Raw genomic sequence first — 22,123 nt, forward strand, 5'->3', positions numbered from 1 at the left:
CTAAGCTCAAATGTATACAAATATGGTGATATTACTTTAAGCAGATGATAGTGACTTCTTGCTTTGACCAGGTGTATTTGTTGGTAGCCAAGAGCAGCCTAGATTTTAATCTTATGTGGTGTTTTTTTCAAACCTTTTTGAACATCTTGTAAGAGTGCCTTCCATTGCTGTAAACACTATAAATGTTTACCAGGAGTGGGGTTCGAACCCACGTGGATATACATCCATTGGATCTTAAGTCCAACGCCTTAACCACTCGGCCATCCTGGTAGTTGTTGTAAAAACCGTATCCGAGAACCGAGAAAGCAGTATTGATTTTCAGAGTTGATAAAGCCAATTCAGGTGGGCCGTTACCTGTCTCAGGTGAGTCTACATTTACAAACGGGATTTGCTCTGAAGAGTGTTTTATTTTTCTTGATGGGATTACAAAGCTCCAAGTTAGACTTTAGGCCCCAATGATGACTTAACCACTCGACCATGCTTCTCACTATGTGGCAATGGACATCTGAGGAAACGATAATGATTTTCACACTGGAGGGGACTAGTGCAGGTTGACTTTTATCCTTTCCATGATGATTCTACCATTAAGCACAGAGATTTGATCTAAGGAGTGTTTATCTTTCTCGATGGACGTACAAAATTCCAACATAGACTTTGGGCCCTAATGACGGTTGCCGTCAGCTATTTACCACTGTCAAGAAAGGAGTGATAAGTAGGGACTGTATTTTTATATTCCCTTATGTATCTTTCATACTGAATTTCTGGCATCATTAGGCTGCAGACTTTTGCTATTTTTTAATGTGTACAAAGCAGCCCTTCTTAGCAATGGAAGGACATCTTGGTGATACCAAGTAACAGGGTCTTGCTATAGTTTTCTGACCTTCTAAGCTCAAATGTATACAAATATGGTGATATTACTTTAAGCAGATGATAGTGACTTCTTGCTTTGACCAGGTGTATTTGTTGGTAGCCAAGAGCAGCCTAGATTTTAATCTTATGTGGTGTTTTTTTCAAACCTTTTTGAACATCTTGTAAGAGTGCCTTCCATTGCTGTAAACACTATAAATGTTTACCAGGAGTGGGGTTCGAACCCACGTGGATATACATCCATTGGATCTTAAGTCCAACGCCTTAACCACTCGGCCATCCTGGTACTTGTTGTGAGAATGGTATCCGAGAACCGAGAAAGCAGTACTGATTTTCAGGGTTGATAAAGCCAATTCAGGTGGGCCGTTACCTGTCTCAGGTGAGTCTACATTTACAAACGGGATTTGCTCTGAAGAGTGTTTTATTTTTCTTGATGGGATTACAAAGCTCCAAGTTAGACTTTAGGCCCCAATGATGACTTAACCACTCGACCATGCTTCTCACTATGTGGCAATGGACATCTGAGGAAACGATAATGATTTTCACACTGGAGAGGACTGGTGCATGTTGACTTTTATCCTTTCCATGATGATTCTACCATTAAGCACAGAGATTTGATCTAAGGAGTAATTATCTTTCTCGATGGACGTACAAAATTCCAACATAGACTTTGGGCGCTAATGACGGCTGCCGTCAGCTATTTACCACTGTCAAGAAAGGAGTGATAAGTAGGGACTGTATTTTTATATTCCCTTATGTATCTTTCATACTGAATTTCTGGCATCATTAGGCTGCAGACTTTTGCTATTTTTTAATGTGTACAAAGCAGCCCTTCTTAGCAATGGAAGGACATCTTGGTGATACCAAGTAACAGGGTCTTGCTAAAGTTTTCTGACCTTCTAAGCTCAAATGTATACAAATATGGTGATATTACTTTAAGCAGATGATAGTGACTTCTTGCTTTGACCAGGTGTATTTGTTGGTAGCCAAGAGCAGCCTAGATTTTAATCTTATGTGGTGTTTTTTTCAAACCTTTTTGAACATCTTGTAAGAGTGCCTTCCATTGCTGTAAACACTATAAATGTTTACCAGGAGTGGGGTTCGAACCCACGTGGATATACATCCATTGGATCTTAAGTCCAACGCCTTAACCACTCGGCCATCCTGGTACTTGTTGTAAGAACAGTATCCGAGAACCGAGAAAGCAGTACTGATTTTCAGAGTTGATAAAGCCAATTCAGGTGGGCCGTTACCTGTCTCAGGTGAGTCTACATTTACAAACGGGATTTGCTCTGAAGAGTGTTTTATTTTTCTTGATGGGATTACAAAGCTCCAAGTTAGACTTTAGGCCCCAATGATGACTTAACCACTCGACCATGCTTCTCACTATGTGGCAATGGACATCTGAGGAAATGATAATGATTTTCACACTGGAGGGGATTGGTGCAGTTTGACTTTTATCCTTTCCATGATGATTCTACCATTAAGCACAGAGATTTGATCTAAGGAGTAATTATCTTTCTCGATGGACGTACAAAATTCCAACATAGACTTTGGGCGCTAATGACGATTGCCGTCAGCTATTTACCACTGCCAAGAAAGGAGTGATAAGTAGGGACTGTATTTTTATATTCCCTTTATGTATCTTTCATACTGAATTTCTGGCATCAATAGGCTGCAGACTTTTGCTATTTTTTAATGTGTACAAAGCAGCCCTTCTTAGCAATGGAAGGACATCTTGGTGATACTAAGTAACAGGGTCTTGCTAAAGTTTTCTGACCTTCTAAGCTCAAATGTATACAAATAAGGTGATATTACTTTAAGCAGATGATAGTGACTTCTTGCTTTGACCAGGTGTATTTGTTGGTAGCCAAGAGCAGCCTAGATTTTAATCTTATGTGGTGTTTTTTTCAAACCTTTTTGAACATCTTGTAAGAGTGCCTTCCATTGCTGTAAACACTATAAATGTTTACCAGGAGTGGGGTTCGAACCCACGTGGATATACATCCATTGGATCTTAAGTCCAACGCCTTAACCACTCGGCCATCCTGGTACTTGTTGTAAGAATGGTATCCGAGAACCGAGAAAGCAGTACTGATTTTCAGGGTTGATAAAGCCAATTCAGGTGGGCCGTTACCTGTCTCGGGTGAGTCTACATTTACAAACGGGATTTGCTCTGAAGAGTGTTTTATTTTTCTTGATGGGATTACAAAGTTCCAAGTTAGACTTTAGGCCCCAATGATGACTTAACCACTCGACCATGCTTCTCACTATGTGGCAATGGACATCTGAGGAAACGATAATGATTTTCACACTGGAGAGGACTGGTGCATGTTGACTTTTATCCTTTCCATGATGATTCTACCATTAAGCACAGAGATTTGATCTAAGGAGTAATTATCTTTCTCGATGGACGTACAAAATTCCAACATAGACTTTGGGCGCTAATGACGGTTGCCGTCAGCTATTTACCACTGTCAAGAAAGGAGTGATAAGTAGGGACTGTATTTTTATATTCCCTTATGTATCTTTCATACTGAATTTCTGGCATCATTAGGCTGCAGACTTTTGCTATTTTTTAATGTGTACAAAGCAGCCCTTCTTAGCAATGGAAGGACATCTTGGTGATACCAAGTAACAGGGTCTTGCTATAGTTTTCTGACCTTCTAAGCTCAAATGTATACAAATATGGTGATATTACTTTAAGCAGATGATAGTGACTTCTTGCTTTGACCAGGTGTATTTGTTGGTAGCCAAGAGCAGCCTAGATTTTAATCTTATGTGGTGTTTTTTTCAAACCTTTTTGAACATCTTGTAAGAGTGCCTTCCATTGCTGTAAACACTATAAATGTTTACCAGGAGTGGGGTTCGAACCCACGTGGATATACATCCATTGGATCTTAAGTCCAACGCCTTAACCACTCGGCCATCCTGGTAGTTGTTGTAAAAACCGTATCCGAGAACCGAGAAAGCAGTATTGATTTTCAGAGTTGATAAAGCCAATTCAGGTGGGCCGTTACCTGTCTCAGGTGAGTCTACATTTACAAACGGGATTTGCTCTGAAGAGTGTTTTATTTTTCTTGATGGGATTACAAAGCTCCAAGTTAGACTTTAGGCCCCAATGATGACTTAACCACTCGACCATGCTTCTCACTATGTGGCAATGGACATCTGAGGAAACGATAATGATTTTCACACTGGAGGGGACTAGTGCAGGTTGACTTTTATCCTTTCCATGATGATTCTACCATTAAGCACAGAGATTTGATCTAAGGAGTGTTTATCTTTCTCGATGGACGTACAAAATTCCAACATAGACTTTGGGCCCTAATGACGGTTGCCGTCAGCTATTTACCACTGTCAAGAAAGGAGTGATAAGTAGGGACTGTATTTTTATATTCCCTTATGTATCTTTCATACTGAATTTCTGGCATCATTAGGCTGCAGACTTTTGCTATTTTTTAATGTGTACAAAGCAGCCCTTCTTAGCAATGGAAGGACATCTTGGTGATACCAAGTAACAGGGTCTTGCTATAGTTTTCTGACCTTCTAAGCTCAAATGTATACAAATATGGTGATATTACTTTAAGCAGATGATAGTGACTTCTTGCTTTGACCAGGTGTATTTGTTGGTAGCCAAGAGCAGCCTAGATTTTAATCTTATGTGGTGTTTTTTTCAAACCTTTTTGAACATCTTGTAAGAGTGCCTTCCATTGCTGTAAACACTATAAATGTTTACCAGGAGTGGGGTTCGAACCCACGTGGATATACATCCATTGGATCTTAAGTCCAACGCCTTAACCACTCGGCCATCCTGGTACTTGTTGTGAGAATGGTATCCGAGAACCGAGAAAGCAGTACTGATTTTCAGGGTTGATAAAGCCAATTCAGGTGGGCCGTTACCTGTCTCAGGTGAGTCTACATTTACAAACGGGATTTGCTCTGAAGAGTGTTTTATTTTTCTTGATGGGATTACAAAGCTCCAAGTTAGACTTTAGGCCCCAATGATGACTTAACCACTCGACCATGCTTCTCACTATGTGGCAATGGACATCTGAGGAAACGATAATGATTTTCACACTGGAGAGGACTGGTGCATGTTGACTTTTATCCTTTCCATGATGATTCTACCATTAAGCACAGAGATTTGATCTAAGGAGTAATTATCTTTCTCGATGGACGTACAAAATTCCAACATAGACTTTGGGCGCTAATGACGGCTGCCGTCAGCTATTTACCACTGTCAAGAAAGGAGTGATAAGTAGGGACTGTATTTTTATATTCCCTTATGTATCTTTCATACTGAATTTCTGGCATCATTAGGCTGCAGACTTTTGCTATTTTTTAATGTGTACAAAGCAGCCCTTCTTAGCAATGGAAGGACATCTTGGTGATACCAAGTAACAGGGTCTTGCTAAAGTTTTCTGACCTTCTAAGCTCAAATGTATACAAATATGGTGATATTACTTTAAGCAGATGATAGTGACTTCTTGCTTTGACCAGGTGTATTTGTTGGTAGCCAAGAGCAGCCTAGATTTTAATCTTATGTGGTGTTTTTTTCAAACCTTTTTGAACATCTTGTAAGAGTGCCTTCCATTGCTGTAAACACTATAAATGTTTACCAGGAGTGGGGTTCGAACCCACGTGGATATACATCCATTGGATCTTAAGTCCAACGCCTTAACCACTCGGCCATCCTGGTACTTGTTGTAAGAACAGTATCCGAGAACCGAGAAAGCAGTACTGATTTTCAGAGTTGATAAAGCCAATTCAGGTGGGCCGTTACCTGTCTCAGGTGAGTCTACATTTACAAACGGGATTTGCTCTGAAGAGTGTTTTATTTTTCTTGATGGGATTACAAAGCTCCAAGTTAGACTTTAGGCCCCAATGATGACTTAACCACTCGACCATGCTTCTCACTATGTGGCAATGGACATCTGAGGAAATGATAATGATTTTCACACTGGAGGGGATTGGTGCAGTTTGACTTTTATCCTTTCCATGATGATTCTACCATTAAGCACAGAGATTTGATCTAAGGAGTAATTATCTTTCTCGATGGACGTACAAAATTCCAACATAGACTTTGGGCGCTAATGACGATTGCCGTCAGCTATTTACCACTGCCAAGAAAGGAGTGATAAGTAGGGACTGTATTTTTATATTCCCTTTATGTATCTTTCATACTGAATTTCTGGCATCAATAGGCTGCAGACTTTTGCTATTTTTTAATGTGTACAAAGCAGCCCTTCTTAGCAATGGAAGGACATCTTGGTGATACTAAGTAACAGGGTCTTGCTAAAGTTTTCTGACCTTCTAAGCTCAAATGTATACAAATAAGGTGATATTACTTTAAGCAGATGATAGTGACTTCTTGCTTTGACCAGGTGTATTTGTTGGTAGCCAAGAGCAGCCTAGATTTTAATCTTATGTGGTGTTTTTTTCAAACCTTATTGAACATCTTGTAAGAGTGCCTTCCATTGCTGTAAAGACTATACATGTTTACCAGGAGTGGGGTTCGAACCCACGTGGATATACATCCATTGGATCTTAAGTACAATGCCTTAACCACTCGGCCATCCTGGTACTTGTTGTAAGAACAGTATCCGAGAACCGAGAAAGCAGTACTGATTTTCAGAGTTGATAAAGCCAATTCAGGTGGGCCGTTACCTGTCTCAGGTGAGTGTACATTTACAAACGGGATTTGCTCTGAAGAGTGTTTTATTTTTCTTGATGGGATTACAAAGCTCCAAGTTAGACTTTAGGCCCCAATGATGACTTAACCACTCGACCATGCTTCTCACTATGTGGCAATGGACATCTGAGGAAACGATAATGATTTTCACAGTGGAGAGGACTGGTGCATGTTGACTTTTATCCTTTCCATGATGATTCTACCATTAAGCACAGAGATTTGATCTAAGGAGTAATTATCTTTCTCGATGGACGTACAAAATTCCAACATAGACTTTGGGCGCTAATGACGGCTGCCGTCAGCTATTTACCACTGTCAAGAAAGGAGTGATAAGTAGGGACTGTATTTTTATATTCCCTTATGTATCTTTCATACTGAATTTCTGGCATCATTAGGCTGCAGACTTTTGCTATTTTTTAATGTGTACAAAGCAGCCCTTCTTAGCAATGGAAGGACATCTTGGTGATACCAAGTAACAGGGTCTTGCTAAAGTTTTCTGACCTTCTAAGCTCAAATGTATACAAATATGGTGATATTACTTTAAGCAGATGATAGTGACTTCTTGCTTTGACCAGGTGTATTTGTTGGTAGCCAAGAGCAGCCTAGATTTTAATCTTATGTGGTGTTTTTTTCAAACCTTTTTGAACATCTTGTAAGAGTGCCTTCCATTGCTGTAAACACTATAAATGTTTACCAGGAGTGGGGTTCGAACCCACGTGGATATACATCCATTGGATCTTAAGTCCAACGCCTTAACCACTCGGCCATCCTGGTACTTGTTGTAAGAACAGTATCCGAGAACCGAGAAAGCAGTACTGATTTTCAGAGTTGATAAAGCCAATTCAGGTGGGCCGTTACCTGTCTCAGGTGAGTCTACATTTACAAACGGGATTTGCTCTGAAGAGTGTTTTATTTTTCTTGATGGGATTACAAAGCTCCAAGTTAGACTTTAGGCCCCAATGATGACTTAACCACTCGACCATGCTTCTCACTATGTGGCAATGGACATCTGAGGAAATGATAATGATTTTCACACTGGAGGGGATTGGTGCAGTTTGACTTTTATCCTTTCCATGATGATTCTACCATTAAGCACAGAGATTTGATCTAAGGAGTAATTATCTTTCTCGATGGACGTACAAAATTCCAACATAGACTTTGGGCGCTAATGACGATTGCCGTCAGCTATTTACCACTGCCAAGAAAGGAGTGATAAGTAGGGACTGTATTTTTATATTCCCTTTATGTATCTTTCATACTGAATTTCTGGCATCATTAGGCTGCAGACTTTTGCTATTTTTTAATGTGTACAAAGCAGCCCTTCTTAGCAATGGAAGGACATCTTGGTGATACAAAGTAACAGGGTCTTGCTAAAGTTTTCTGACCTTCTAAGCTCAAATGTATACAAATATGGTGATATTACTTTAAGCAGATGATAGTGACTTCTTGCTTTGACCAGGTGTATTTGTTGGTAGCCAAGAGCAGCCTAGATTTTAATCTTATGTGGTGTTTTTTTCAAACCTTATTGAACATCTTGTAAGAGTGCCTTCCATTGCTGTAAAGACTATACATGTTTACCAGGAGTGGGGTTCGAACCCACGTGGATATACATCCATTGGATCTTAAGTACAACGCCTTAACCACTCGGCCATCCTGGTACTTGTTGTAAGAACAGTATCCGAGAACCGAGAAAGCAGTACTGATTTTCAGAGTTGATAAAGCCAATTCAGGTGGGCCGTTACCTGTCTCAGGTGAGTCTACATTTACAAACGGGATTTGCTCTGAAGAGTGTTTTATTTTTCTTGATGGGATTACAAAGCTCCAAGTTAGACTTTAGGCCCCAATGATGACTTAACCACTCGACCATGCTTCTCACTATGTGGCAATGGACATCTGAGGAAACGATAATGATTTTCACACTGGAGGGGATTGGTGCAGGTTGACTTTTATCCTTTCCATGATGATTCTACCATTAAGCACAGAGATTTGATCTAAGGAGTGTTTATCTTTCTCGATGGACGTACAAAATTCCAACATAGACTTTGGGCCCTAATGAGGGTTTCCATCAGCTATTTACCACTGTCAAGAAAGGAGTGATAAGTAGGGACTGTATTTTTATATTCCCTTATGTATCTTTCATACTGAATTTCTGGCATCATTAGGCTGCAGACTTTTGCTATTTTTTAATGTGTACAAAGCAGCCCTTCTTAGCAATGGAAGGACATCTTGGTGATACCAAGTAACAGGGTCTTGCTAAAGTTTTCTGACCTTCTAAGCTCAAATGTATACAAATATGGTGATATTACTTTAAGCAGATGATAGTGACTTCTTGCTTTGACCAGGTGTATTTGTTGGTAGCCAAGAGCAGCCTAGATTTTAATCTTATGTGGTGTTTTTTTCAAACCTTTTTGAACATCTTGTAAGAGTGCCTTCCATTGCTGTAAACACTATAAATGTTTACCAGGAGTGGGGTTCGAACCCACGTGGATATACATCCATTGGATCTTAAGTCCAACGCCTTAACCACTCGGCCATCCTGGTACTTGTTGTAAGAACAGTATCCGAGAACCGAGAAAGCAGTACTGATTTTCAGAGTTGATAAAGCCAATTCAGGTGGGCCGTTACCTGTCTCAGGTGAGTCTACATTTACAAACGGGATTTGCTCTGAAGAGTGTTTTATTTTTCTTGATGGGATTACAAAGCTCCAAGTTAGACTTTAGGCCCCAATGATGACTTAACCACTCGACCATGCTTCTCACTATGTGGCAATGGACATCTGAGGAAATGATAATGATTTTCACACTGGAGGGGATTGGTGCAGTTTGACTTTTATCCTTTCCATGATGATTCTACCATTAAGCACAGAGATTTGATCTAAGGAGTAATTATCTTTCTCGATGGACGTACAAAATTCCAACATAGACTTTGGGCGCTAATGACGATTGCCGTCAGCTATTTACCACTGCCAAGAAAGGAGTGATAAGTAGGGACTGTATTTTTATATTCCCTTTATGTATCTTTCATACTGAATTTCTGGCATCATTAGGCTGCAGACTTTTGCTATTTTTTAATGTGTACAAAGCAGCCCTTCTTAGCAATGGAAGGACATCTTGGTGATACTAAGTAACAGGGTCTTGCTAAAGTTTTCTGACCTTCTAAGCTCAAATGTATACAAATATGGTGATATTACTTTAAGCAGATGATAGTGACTTCTTGCTTTGACCAGGTGTATTTGTTGGTAGCCAAGAGCAGCCTAGATTTTAATCTTATGTGGTGTTTTTTTCAAACCTTATTGAACATCTTGTAAGAGTGCCTTCCATTGCTGTAAAGACTATACATGTTTACCAGGAGTGGGGTTCGAACCCACGTGGATATACATCCATTGGATCTTAAGTACAACGCCTTAACCACTCGGCCATCCTGGTACTTGTTGTAAGAACAGTATCCGAGAACCGAGAAAGCAGTACTGATTTTCAGAGTTGATAAAGCCAATTCAGGTGGGCCGTTACCTGTCTCAGGTGAGTCTACATTTACAAACGGGATTTGCTGTGAAGATTGTTTTATTTTTCTTGATGGGATTACAAAGCTCCAAGTTAGACTTTAGGCCCCAATGATGACTTAACCACTCGACCATGCTTCTCACTATGTGGCAATGGACATCTGAGGAAACGATAATGATTTTCACACTGGAGGGGATTGGTGCAGGTTGACTTTTATCCTTTCCATGATGATTCTACCATTAAGCACAGAGATTTGATCTAAGGAGTGTTTATCTTTCTCGATGGACGTACAAAATTCCAACATAGACTTTGGGCGCTAATGACGGTTGCCGTCAGCTATTTACCACTGCCAAGAAAGGAGTGATAAGTAGGGACTGTATTTTTATATTCCCTTTATGTATCTTTCATGCTGAATTTCTGGCATCATTAGGCTGCAGACTTTTGCTATTTTTTAATGTGTACAAAGCAGCCCTTCTTAGCAATGGAAGGACATCTTGGTGATACCAAGTAACAGGGTCTTGCTAAAGTTTTCTGACCTTCTAAGCTCAAATGTATACAAATATGGTGATATTACTTTAAGCAGATGATAGTGACTTCTTGCTTTGACCAGGTGTATTTGTTGGTAGCCAAGAGCAGCCTAGATTTTAATCTTATGTGGTGTTTTTTTCAAACCTTTTTGAACATCTTGTAAGAGTGCCTTCCATTGCTGTAAACACTATAAATGTTTACCAGGAGTGGGGTTTGAGCCCACGTGGATATACATCCATTGGATCTTAAGTCCAACGCCTTAACCACTCGGCCATCCTGGTACTTGTTGTAAGAACAGTATCCGAGAACCGAGAAAGCAGTACTGATTTTCAGAGTTGATAAAGCCAATTCAGGTGGGCCGTTACCTGTCTCAGGTGAGTCTACATTTACAAACGGGATTTGCTGTGAAGATTGTTTTATTTTTCTTGATGGGATTACAAAGCTCCAATTTAGACTTTAGGCCCCAATGATGACTTAACCACTCGACCATGCTTCTCACTATGTGGCAATGGACATCTGAGGAAACGATAATGATTTTCACACTGGAGAGGACTGGTGCATGTTGACTTTTATCCTTTCCATGATGATTCTACCATTAAGCACAGAGATTTGATCTAAGGAGTAATTATCTTTCTCGATGGACGTACAAAATTCCAACATAGACTTTGGGCCCTAATGACGGTTGCCGTCAGCTATTTACCACTGTCAAGAAAGGAGTGATAAGTAGGGACTGTATTTTTATATTCCCTTATGTATCTTTCATACTGAATTTCTGGCATCATTAGGCTGCAGACTTTTGCTATTTTTTAATGTGTACAAAGCAGCCCTTCTTAGCAATGGAAGGACATCTTGGTGATACCAAGTAACAGGGTCTTGCTATAGTTTTCTGACCTTCTAAGCTCAAATGTATACAAATATGGTGATATTACTTTAAGCAGATGATAGTGACTTCTTGCTTTGACCAGGTGTATTTGTTGGTAGCCAAGAGCAGCCTAGATTTTAATCTTATGTGGTGTTTTTTTCAAACCTTTTTGAACATCTTGTAAGAGTGCCTTCCATTGCTGTAAACACTATAAATGTTTACCAGGAGTGGGGTTCGAACCCACGTGGATATACATCCATTGGATCTTAAGTCCAACGCCTTAACCACTCGGCCATCCTGGTACTTGTTGTGAGAATGGTATCCGAGAACCGAGAAAGCAGTACTGATTTTCAGGGTTGATAAAGCCAATTCAGGTGGGCCGTTACCTGTCTCAGGTGAGTCTACATTTACAAACGGGATTTGCTCTGAAGAGTGTTTTATTTTTCTTGATGGGATTACAAAGCTCCAAGTTAGACTTTAGGCCCCAATGATGACTTAACCACTCGACCATGCTTCTCACTATGTGGCAATGGACATCTGAGGAAACAATAATGATTTTCACACTGGAGAGGACTGGTGCATGTTGACTTTTATCCTTTCCATGATGATTCTACCATTAAGCACAGAGATTTGATCTAAGGAGTAATTATCTTTCTCGATGGACGTACAAAATTCCAACATAGACTTTGGGCCCTAATGAGGGTTTCCATCAGCTATTTACCACTGTCAAGAAAGGAGTGATAAGTAGGGACTGTATTTTTATATTCCCTTATGTATCTTTCATACTGAATTTCTGGCATCATTAGGCTGCAGACTTTTGCTATTTTTTAATGTGTACAAAGCAGCCCTTCTTAGCAATGGAAGGACATCTTGGTGATACCAAGTAATAGGGTCTTGCTATAGTTTTCTGACCTTCTAAGCTCAAATGTATACAAATATGGTGATATTACTTTAAGCAGATGATAGTGACTTCTTGCTTTGACCAGGTGTATTTGTTGGTAGCCAAGAGCAGCCTAGATTTTAATCTTATGTGGTGTTTTTTTCAAACCTTTTTGAACATCTTGTAAGAGTGCCTTCCATTGCTGTAAACACTATAAATGTTTACCAGGAGTGGGGTTCGAACCCACGTGGATATACATCCATTGGATCTTAAGTCCAACGCCTTAACCACTCGGCCATCCTGGTACTTGTTGTAAGAACAGTATCCGAGAACCGAGAAAGCAGTACTGATTTTCAGAGTTGATAAAGCCAATTCAGGTGGGCCGTTACCTGTCTCAGGTGAGTCTACATTTACAAACGGGATTTGCTCTGAAGAGTGTTTTATTTTTCTTGATGGGATTACAAAGCTCCAAGTTAGACTTTAGGCCCCAATGATGACTTAACCACTCGACCATGCTTCTCACTATGTGGCAATGGACATCTGAGGAAACGATAATGATTTTCACACTGGAGGGGATTGGTGCAGTTTGACTTTTATCCTTTCCATGATGATTCTACCATTAAGCACAGAGATTTGATCTAAGGAGTAATTATCTTTCTCGATGGACGTTCAAAATTCCAACATAGACTTTGGGCGCTAATGACGGTTGCCGTCAGCTATTTACCACTGCCAAGAAAGGAGTGATAAGTAGGGACTGTATTTTTATATTCCCTTTATGTATCTTTCATGCTGAATTTCTGGCATCATTAGGCTGCAGACTTTTGCTATTTTTTAATGTGTACAAAGCAGCCCTTCTTAGCAATGGAAGGACATCTTGGTGATACCAAGTAACAGGGTCTTGCTAAAGTTTTCTGACCTTCTAAGCTCAAATGTATACAAATATGGTGATATTACTTTAAGCAGATGATAGTGACTTCTTGCTTTGACCAGGTGTATTTGTTGGTAGCCAAGAGCAGCCTAGATTTTAATCTTATGTGGTGTTTTTTTCAAACCTTTTTGAACATCTTGTAAGAGTGCCCACGTGGATATACATCCATTGGATCTTAAGTCCAACGCCTTAACCACTCGGCCATCCTGGTACTTGTTGTAAGAACAGTATCCGAGAACCGAGAAAGCAGTATTGATTTTCAGAGTTGATAAAGCCAATTCAGGTGGGCCGTTACCTGTCTCAGGTGAGTCTACATTTACAAACGGGATTTGCTCTGAAGAGTGTTTTATTTTTCTTGATGGGATTACAAAGCTCCAAGTTAGACTTTAGGCCCCAATGATGACTTAACCACTCGACCATGCTTCTCACTATGTGGCAATGGACATCTGAGGAAACGATAATGATTTTCACACTGGAGGGGACTAGTGCAGGTTGACTTTTATCCTTTCCATGATGATTCTACCATTAAGCACAGAGATTTGATCTAAGGAGTGTTTATCTTTCTCGATGGACGTACAAAATTCCAACATAGACTTTGGGCGCTAATGACGGTTGCCGTCAGCTATTTACCACTGTCAAGAAAGGAGTGATAAGTAGGGACTGTATTTTTATATTCCCTTATGTATCTTTCATACTGAATTTCTGGCATCATTAGGCTGCAGACTTTTTCTATTTTTTAATGTGTACAAAGCAGCCCTTCTTAGCAATGGAAGGACATCTTGGTGATACCAAGTAACAGGGTCTTGCTATAGTTTTCTGACCTTCTAAGCTCAAATGTATACAAATATATTGATATTACTTTAAGCAGATGATAGTGACTTCTTGCTTTGACCAGGTGTATTTGTTGGTAGCCAAGAGCAGCCTAGATTTTAATCTTATGTGGTGTTTTTTTCAAACCTTTTTGAACATCTTGTAAGAGTGCCTTCCATTGCTGTAAACACTATAAATGTTTACCAGGAGTGGGGTTCGAACCCACGTGGATATACATCCATTGGATATTAAGTCCAACGCCTTAACCACTCGGCCATCCTGGTACTTGTTGTAAGAATGGTATCCGAGAACCGAGAAAGCAGTACTGATTTTCAGGGTTGATAAAGCCAATTCAGGTGGGCCGTTACCTGTCTCGGGTGAGTCTACATTTACAAACGGGATTTGTTCTGAAGAGTGTTTTATTTTTCTTGATGGGATTACAAAGTTCCAAGTTAGACTTTAGGCCCCAATGATGACTTAACCACTCGACCATGCTTCTCACTATGTGGCAATGGACATCTGAGGAAACGATAATGATTTTCACACTGGAGAGGACTGGTGCATGTTGACTTTTATCCTTTCCATGATGATTCTACCATTAAGCACAGAGATTTGATCTAAGGAGTGTTTATCTTTCTCGATGGACGTACAAAATTCCAACATAGACTTTGGGCCCTAATGACGGTTGCCGTCAGCTATTTACCACTGCCAAGAAAGGAGTGATAAGTAGGGACTGTATTTTTATATTCCCTTTATGTATCTTTCATACTGAATTTCTGGCATCATTAGGCTGCAGACTTTTGCTATTTTTTAATGTGTACAAAGCAGCCCTTCTTAGCAATGGAAGGACATCTTGGTGATACCAAGTAACAGGGTCTTGCTATAGTTTTCTGACCTTCTAAGCTCAAATGTATACAAATATGGTGATATTACTTCAAGCAGATGATAGTGACTTCTTGCTTTGACCAGGTGTATTTGTTGGTAGCCAAGAGCAGCCTAGATTTTAATCTTATGTGGTGTTTTTTTCAAACCTTTTTGAACATCTTGTAAGAGTGCCTTCCATTGCTGTAAACACTATAAATGTTTACCAGGAGTGGGGTTCGAACCCACGTGGATATACATCCATTGGATCTTAAGTCGAACGCCTTAACCACTCGGCCATCCTGGTACTTGTTGCAAGAACGGTATCCGAGATCCGAGAACCGAGAAAGCAGTACTGATTTTCAGAGTTGATAAAGCCAATTCAGGTGGGCCGTTACCTGTCTCAGGTGAGTCTACATTTACAAACGGGATTTGCTCTGAAGAGTGTTTTATTTTTCTTGATGGGATTACAAAGCTCCAAGTTAGACTTTAGGCCCCAATGATGACTTAACCACTCGACCATGCTTCTCACTATGTGGCAATGGACATCTGAGGAAACGATAATGATTTTCACACTGGAGGGGACTAGTGCAGGTTGACTTTTATCCTTTCCATGATGATTCTACCATTAAGCACAGAGATTTGATCTAAGGAGTGTTTATCTTTCTCGATGGACGTACAAAATTCCAACATAGACTTTGGGCGCTAATGACGGTTGCCGTCAGCTATTTACCACTGTCAAGAAAGGAGTGATAAGTAGGGACTGTATTTTTATATTCCCTTATGTATCTTTCATACTGAATTTCTGGCATCATTAGGCTGCAGACTTTTTCTATTTTTTAATGTGTACAAAGCAGCCCTTCTTAGCAATGGAAGGACATCTTGGTGATACCAAGTAACAGGGTCTTGCTATAGTTTTCTGACCTTCTAAGCTCAAATGTATACAAATATATTGATATTACTTTAAGCAGATGATAGTGACTTCTTGCTTTGACCAGGTGTATTTGTTGGTAGCCAAGAGCAGCCTAGATTTTAATCTTATGTGGTGTGTTTTTCAAACCTTTTTGAACATCTTGTAAGAGTGCCTTCCATTGCTGTAAACACTATAAATGTTTACCAGGAGTGGGGTTCGAACCCACGTGGATATACATCCATTGGATCTTAAGTCCAACGCCTTAACCACTCGGCCATCCTGGTACTTGTTGTAAGAATGGTATCCGAGAACCGAGAAAGCAGTACTGATTTTCAGGGTTGATAAAGCCAATTCAGGTGGGCCGTTACCTGTCTCGGGTGAGTCTACATTTACAAACGGGATTTGCTCTGAAGAGTGTTTTATTTTTCTTGATGGGATTACAAAGTTCCAAGTTAGACTTTAGGCCCCAATGATGACTTAACCACTCGACCATGCTTCTCACTATGTGGCAATGGACATCTGAGGAAACGATAATGATTTTCACACTGGAGAGGACTGGTGCATGTTGACTTTTATCCTTTCCATGATGATTCTACCATTAAGCACAGAGATTTGATCTAAGGAGTGTTTATCTTTCTCGATGGACGTACAAAATTCCAACATAGACTTTGGGCCCTAATGAGGGTTTCCATCAGCTATTTACCACTGTCAAGAAAGGAGTGATAAGTAGGGACTGTATTTTTATATTCCCTTATGTATCTTTCATACTGAATTTCTGGCATCATTAGGCTGCAGACTTTTGCTATTTTTTAATGTGTACAAAGCAGCCCTTCTTAGCAATGGAAGGACATCTTGGTGATACCAAGTAACAGGGTCTTGCTATAATTTTCTGACCTTCTAAGCTCAAATGTATACAAATATGGTGATATTACTTTAAGCAGATGATAGTGACTTCTTGCTTTGACCAGGTGTATTTGTTGGTAGCCAAGAGCAGCCTAGATTTTAATCTTATGTGGTGTTTTTTTCAAACCTTTTTGAACATCTTGTAAGAGTGCCCACGTGGATATACATCCATTGGATCTTAAGTCCAACGCCTTAACCACTCGGCCATCCTGGTACTTGTTGTAAGAACAGTATCCGAGAACCGAGAAAGCAGTATTGATTTTCAGAGTTGATAAAGCCAATTCAGGTGGGCCGTTACCTGTCTCAGGTGAGTCTACATTTACAAACGGGATTTGCTCTGAAGAGTGTTTTATTTTTCTTGATGGGATTACAAAGCTCCAAGTTAGACTTTAGGCCCCAATGATGACTTAACCACTCGACCATGCTTCTCACTATGTGGCAATGGACATCTGAGGAAACGATAATGATTTTCACACTGGAGGGGACTAGTGCAGGTTGACTTTTATCCTTTCCATGATGATTCTACCATTAAGCACAGAGATTTGATCTAAGGAGTGTTTATCTTTCTCGATGGACGTACAAAATTCCAACATAGACTTTGGGCGCTAATGACGGTTGCCGTCAGCTATTTACCACTGTCAAGAAAGGAGTGATAAGTAGGGACTGTATTTTTATATTCCCTTATGTATCTTTCATACTGAATTTCTGGCATCATTAGGCTGCAGACTTTTTCTATTTTTTAATGTGTACAAAGCAGCCCTTCTTAGCAATGGAAGGACATCTTGGTGATACCAAGTAACAGGGTCTTGCTATAGTTTTCTGACCTTCTAAGCTCAAATGTATACAAATATATTGATATTACTTTAAGCAGATGATAGTGACTTCTTGCTTTGACCAGGTGTATTTGTTGGTAGCCAAGAGCAGCCTAGATTTTAATCTTATGTGGTGTTTTTTTCAAACCTTTTTGAACATCTTGTAAGAGTGCCTTCCATTGCTGTAAACACTATAAATGTTTACCAGGAGTGGGGTTCGAACCCACGTGGATATACATCCATTGGATCTTAAGTCCAACGCCTTAACCACTCGGCCATCCTGGTACTTGTTGTAAGAATGGTATCCGAGAACCGAGAAAGCAGTACTGATTTTCAGGGTTGATAAAGCCAATTCAGGTGGGCCGTTACCTGTCTCGGGTGAGTCTACATTTACAAACGGGATTTGCTCTGAAGAGTGTTTTATTTTTCTTGATGGGATTACAAAGTTCCAAGTTAGACTTTAGGCCCCAATGATGACTTAACCACTCGACCATGCTTCTCACTATGTGGCAATGGACATCTGAGGAAACGATAATGATTTTCACACTGGAGAGGACTGGTGCATGTTGACTTTTATCCTTTCCATGATGATTCTACCATTAAGCACAGAGATTTGATCTAAGGAGTGTTTATCTTTCTCGATGGACGTACAAAATTCCAACATAGACTTTGGGCCCTAATGACGGTTGCCGTCAGCTATTTACCACTGCCAAGAAAGGAGTGATAAGTAGGGACTGTATTTTTATATTCCCTTTATGTATCTTTCATACTGAATTTCTGGCATCATTAGGCTGCAGACTTTTGCTATTTTTTAATGTGTACAAAGCAGCCCTTCTTAGCAATGGAAGGACATCTTGGTGATACCAAGTAACAGGGTCTTGCTATAGTTTTCTGACCTTCTAAGCTCAAATGTATACAAATATGGTGATATTACTTCAAGCAGATGATAGTGACTTCTTGCTTTGACCAGGTGTATTTGTTGGTAGCCAAGAGCAGCCTAGATTTTAATCTTATGTGGTGTTTTTTTCAAACCTTTTTGAACATCTTGTAAGAGTGCCTTCCATTGCTGAAAACACTATAAATGTTTACCAGGAGTGGGGTTCGAACCCACGTGGATATACATCCATTGGATCTTAAGTCCAACGCCTTAACCACTCGGCCATCCTGGTACTTGTTGTAAGAACGGTATCCGAGATCTGAGAACCGAGAAAGCAGTACTGATTTTCAGAGTTGATAAAGCCAATTCAGGTGGGCCGTTACCTGTCTCAGGTGAGTCTACATTTACAAACGGGATTTGCTCTGAAGAGTGTTTTCCTGTCGCATCTTCATGGCAGCATACACGTTGGGTTGTGACTCCGCCTCCACAACCTGATAGGACCACATAGCTATAAATTAGAGAGCAGGCACCTGCCCCAGTATTCTCTTATTTTTCCTCACCTGTCAGGACGCACGGATCAGCACCCCCTTACCGCTTCGCCCCAGCCAGGTTCTAGCCTCTCCTGGGTGGAAGTCCTTCTTGTACAGCCTCTAAATGAGCTAAATGGAAGGAGCCCCACTCTGGTGGTCTCAGGGGCACTCATCTCATCTTAAACTGTTGCCAGAAGACAAGCCTTAAACAGGCTTCAAGTGCAAACAGCCCGCAAAAGCCTTAAACAGGCTTGCTGGAGGATTGGCCAAGGAACCATCTCTATGGCCTCAAGAAAGTAAGCCTTAAACAGGCTTCATTGTGTGCAGCGGTCTCCATGTTCCCCCCCCTCTTCCCCTCTCCCTCTCTCCCTTCCCGGCATACCTGGGGTGTCCTGCTGGGCTCTGTGGTCCATGCAGTGTGTGGGGGGACCGCCGAGCGTTCTCGGCGCCCTCGCGCATGCGCAGTACGGCTCTCTGGGCGCTGCTGAGCTGTTTCCAGTCTCCAAGATGGCGCCGGGCGCCTCGCGGCGCTACTGCGCAGGCGCGGGCGTCCGACGCTAATGGCGGCAGGTTTAAAAACCACAGCATTGCTGTGGAATCTGCTGATGGTTTCTGCACGCTATAGACAGCCTGCCCCGCGATCTACAGCAAGAGAAAACGCTCTACAAAGGTGGGTCTTAACCCCCCCCCTCTCCCCCCCCCCCCCCCACTGCCAGCTGAGTCAGCTTCTGTATTGCTGCTTATCTTTTCCCTTGCAGGTTTCCATCCTATTCACCATGGAGACCGCTGCCCCAGCAGATCACCGCCAGCTGACTAGGTAAGGGGGGGAAGAAGTGGGTAAGTAAGAAGATTGAAAAAGAGAGCACTTCTAATGCTACCTAAATTGGTCAGCCCTACCAAGTCCTCAGCAACGTCTGCGTCAAGACATAGAGAATCCTCACGCAGGAGAAGTCGCTCTAAACACAGACGAAGCCGCTCCTACCATAGGAGGAGTCGCTCAAGAGGAAGTCGCAGAAGAAGCCGCTCCAGATCACGTTCTCGGCATGGTCGATCCCGCCACAGAAGGTCGTCCTCACGTAGGCACCGCTCCCCTGCACGCCATGCCCGTCCTGCTGGAAACGCATGCTGGATCTGTGGTGCGGCGGCGCTTCCGGGTAAATTGGTCTGTCAGAGATGCCTAGAAGAGGCCACAAGAGAGAGAGCCTCAGAAGTCGGGGACTCAGCCCCTCAGGCCTCAATACCGGATGTGGATCTTTCCACCATTACCTCTCCAGCCCGGGCCAGCACATCAAAGGAGCAAGACTCCCTATCTGATAATGAAGGCCTGGAGGTGTCGGCAGGATTCGACTTTGGCCTCATAGAACCGTTTGTTAAATCGGTCAAGGAGGCAATAGGATGGGAGGAATCCCAGGATGTCCAGCCAAAGCAGAGAAAATATTTTCCGCAGCTTAAAAAGGAGCCTGAAACCTTTCCGTTCATTGATGAACTGGAGGATTTAATCAAAGAAGAGTGGCAGAGGCCAGAGAAAAAATCTAGTCTGAACAACAGACTCCAGAAACTGTACCCACTCAAGGAACCTAAAGTGAACCCTCTGGTATCCCCTCCGGTAGTGGACGCATCCTTAATGCGCCTTGCCAGGCATGTTACCCTCCCGCTAGAGGATGCGGTTACGTTTAGAGACGTTCTTGACCGGAAGATCGACACGGATCTCAAGCGGGCTTACCTTTCGGCCGGAGGTGCATGCAGGCCTGCGATAGCACTCGCGGCAGTAGGAAGGGCCATCTCGAGTTGGTCTTCAAACACGGAGAAGCTGGTATTAGAGGGGGCAGACCAAGAGAAAATTGTGAAGGCATTACAAGAGTTAAGCCTGGCTGGTAAATTCGTGGCTGAGGCCTCAGTTGACACTATCAGGTCTGCCTCAAAGTCTATGTTGGCCTCAGTGATGGCCAGAAGAGCCTTGTGGCTGAAGCCCTGGACGGCGGATCCGGCATCCAAGTCCAACTGGTGCCGTTTTCCGTTTGACGGTGAGCACCTTTTCGGGACAAAATTAGATACGGCCATCTCCAAAGTAACTGGTGGAAAATCCGGGCTCATTCCCTCAGATAGGAGGCCCAAACAGAGACCTCCTCCCTTTAAGCGGAACCTCCCAGAAAGGTATAGAGACGCGAAAGCGTACAGACCAGGGAAGGAGTATAGAAGGAACTGGAAGAACCCTCAAACCTCCTTTATGAAGTTCCAAAAACCTAAGACCTCCGCTCCCAGTGACCAGAAGCCTTTTTGAAGGTGCGCCCGTCCGGCCAGCAGTAGTGGGAGCAAGGCTCTTCAGTTTCAGGCTGGTTTGGACGGAGACCATTCACGATACCTGGACCCTGGCCACCGTCAGTTTCGGCCACAGATGGGCCTTCAAAAATCGACCTCCAAGAGATCATTTCTACCCAACCCGTATTCCTCCTCCCGGAGAGAAGAGGTTATCCCTTCTAACCTATATCCTAGAACTGCTTCAAAAGCAAGCGATAACAGAGGTTCCGCCAACACAACGAGGCAGAGGATTCTATTCTCCACTATTCCTCGTCAAGAAGAAGTCAGGGGACTTTCGGCCGGTTCTAGACCTGAAGAAACTCAACAGGTCCATCAAAGTGGAGTCGTTCAGGATGGAGAGCCTGCAGTCTATCCTCCAGGCCATAAACTTGGGAGACTGGATGCTCTCCATAGATCTCCAGGACGCCTACCTACACATTCCAATTCACACGGCATTCCAGAAGTTCCTACGGTTCTCGGTGGGCCAGGAACACTTTCAATTTCGAAGCCTCCCTTTCGGGATCTCTACGGCACCCAGGACATTTACAAAGGTTCTGCTGCCAGTAATAGCCTTTTTGAGGGAGAAGGGTCTAAGGGTCCACCATTACCTGGACGACATTCTTCTCCTCTCAAACAGCCAGGAATCACTCGTGCAACATCGCGAGATCTTAGTTTCCACCCTAACGAGGCTGGGTTGGATAATCAACTGGCAGAAGAGCAACATTCAGCCTACCCAAAGGATGGTCTTCCTGGGAGCCGAGCTGGATACCCGGGCCAACACGGTAGAGCTACCGAGGGAGAAGTTGTCCCTACTAGTTCAGAAGGTGAAAGATGTGGTTCCAGCATCTTACTTACCGGC

The 22,123-nt window shown here is 42.0% G+C and overlaps 1 long non-coding RNA gene and 20 other non-coding genes across 21 annotated transcripts in view; 1 reads left to right on the forward strand and 20 right to left on the reverse strand.

Moving 5' to 3' along the window:
* Nucleotides 1-22,123, forward strand: part of LOC141139198 (uncharacterized) — a 1,175,459-nt gene that overhangs the window by 761,617 nt on the left and 391,719 nt on the right. The window lies entirely within an intron of this gene.
* Nucleotides 188-270, reverse strand: TRNAL-UAA (transfer RNA leucine (anticodon UAA)). The gene has a single exon. It is a non-coding gene; the product is annotated as a tRNA-Leu (tRNA).
* On the reverse strand, nt 1,071-1,153 carry TRNAL-UAA (transfer RNA leucine (anticodon UAA)). Its single transcript has one exon. It is a non-coding gene; the product is annotated as a tRNA-Leu (tRNA).
* TRNAL-UAA (transfer RNA leucine (anticodon UAA)) lies at nt 1,954-2,036 on the reverse strand. The gene has a single exon. It is a non-coding gene; the product is annotated as a tRNA-Leu (tRNA).
* Nucleotides 2,838-2,920, reverse strand: TRNAL-UAA (transfer RNA leucine (anticodon UAA)). Its single transcript has one exon. It is a non-coding gene; the product is annotated as a tRNA-Leu (tRNA).
* On the reverse strand, nt 3,721-3,803 carry TRNAL-UAA (transfer RNA leucine (anticodon UAA)). The gene has a single exon. It is a non-coding gene; the product is annotated as a tRNA-Leu (tRNA).
* On the reverse strand, nt 4,604-4,686 carry TRNAL-UAA (transfer RNA leucine (anticodon UAA)). The gene has a single exon. It is a non-coding gene; the product is annotated as a tRNA-Leu (tRNA).
* On the reverse strand, nt 5,487-5,569 carry TRNAL-UAA (transfer RNA leucine (anticodon UAA)). The gene has a single exon. It is a non-coding gene; the product is annotated as a tRNA-Leu (tRNA).
* Nucleotides 6,371-6,453, reverse strand: TRNAL-UAA (transfer RNA leucine (anticodon UAA)). The gene has a single exon. It is a non-coding gene; the product is annotated as a tRNA-Leu (tRNA).
* On the reverse strand, nt 7,254-7,336 carry TRNAL-UAA (transfer RNA leucine (anticodon UAA)). Its single transcript has one exon. It is a non-coding gene; the product is annotated as a tRNA-Leu (tRNA).
* Nucleotides 8,138-8,220, reverse strand: TRNAL-UAA (transfer RNA leucine (anticodon UAA)). The gene has a single exon. It is a non-coding gene; the product is annotated as a tRNA-Leu (tRNA).
* On the reverse strand, nt 9,021-9,103 carry TRNAL-UAA (transfer RNA leucine (anticodon UAA)). Its single transcript has one exon. It is a non-coding gene; the product is annotated as a tRNA-Leu (tRNA).
* TRNAL-UAA (transfer RNA leucine (anticodon UAA)) lies at nt 9,905-9,987 on the reverse strand. The gene has a single exon. It is a non-coding gene; the product is annotated as a tRNA-Leu (tRNA).
* Nucleotides 10,789-10,871, reverse strand: TRNAL-UAA (transfer RNA leucine (anticodon UAA)). The gene has a single exon. It is a non-coding gene; the product is annotated as a tRNA-Leu (tRNA).
* Nucleotides 11,672-11,754, reverse strand: TRNAL-UAA (transfer RNA leucine (anticodon UAA)). The gene has a single exon. It is a non-coding gene; the product is annotated as a tRNA-Leu (tRNA).
* Nucleotides 12,555-12,637, reverse strand: TRNAL-UAA (transfer RNA leucine (anticodon UAA)). The gene has a single exon. It is a non-coding gene; the product is annotated as a tRNA-Leu (tRNA).
* TRNAL-UAA (transfer RNA leucine (anticodon UAA)) lies at nt 14,272-14,354 on the reverse strand. Its single transcript has one exon. It is a non-coding gene; the product is annotated as a tRNA-Leu (tRNA).
* Nucleotides 15,156-15,238, reverse strand: TRNAL-UAA (transfer RNA leucine (anticodon UAA)). The gene has a single exon. It is a non-coding gene; the product is annotated as a tRNA-Leu (tRNA).
* Nucleotides 16,046-16,128, reverse strand: TRNAL-UAA (transfer RNA leucine (anticodon UAA)). Its single transcript has one exon. It is a non-coding gene; the product is annotated as a tRNA-Leu (tRNA).
* Nucleotides 17,762-17,844, reverse strand: TRNAL-UAA (transfer RNA leucine (anticodon UAA)). The gene has a single exon. It is a non-coding gene; the product is annotated as a tRNA-Leu (tRNA).
* On the reverse strand, nt 18,646-18,728 carry TRNAL-UAA (transfer RNA leucine (anticodon UAA)). The gene has a single exon. It is a non-coding gene; the product is annotated as a tRNA-Leu (tRNA).

Source organism: Aquarana catesbeiana, linkage group LG04, assembly GCF_042186555.1.
Source record: "Aquarana catesbeiana isolate 2022-GZ linkage group LG04, ASM4218655v1, whole genome shotgun sequence".
Taxonomy (NCBI): Eukaryota; Metazoa; Chordata; class Amphibia; order Anura; family Ranidae; genus Aquarana; species Aquarana catesbeiana.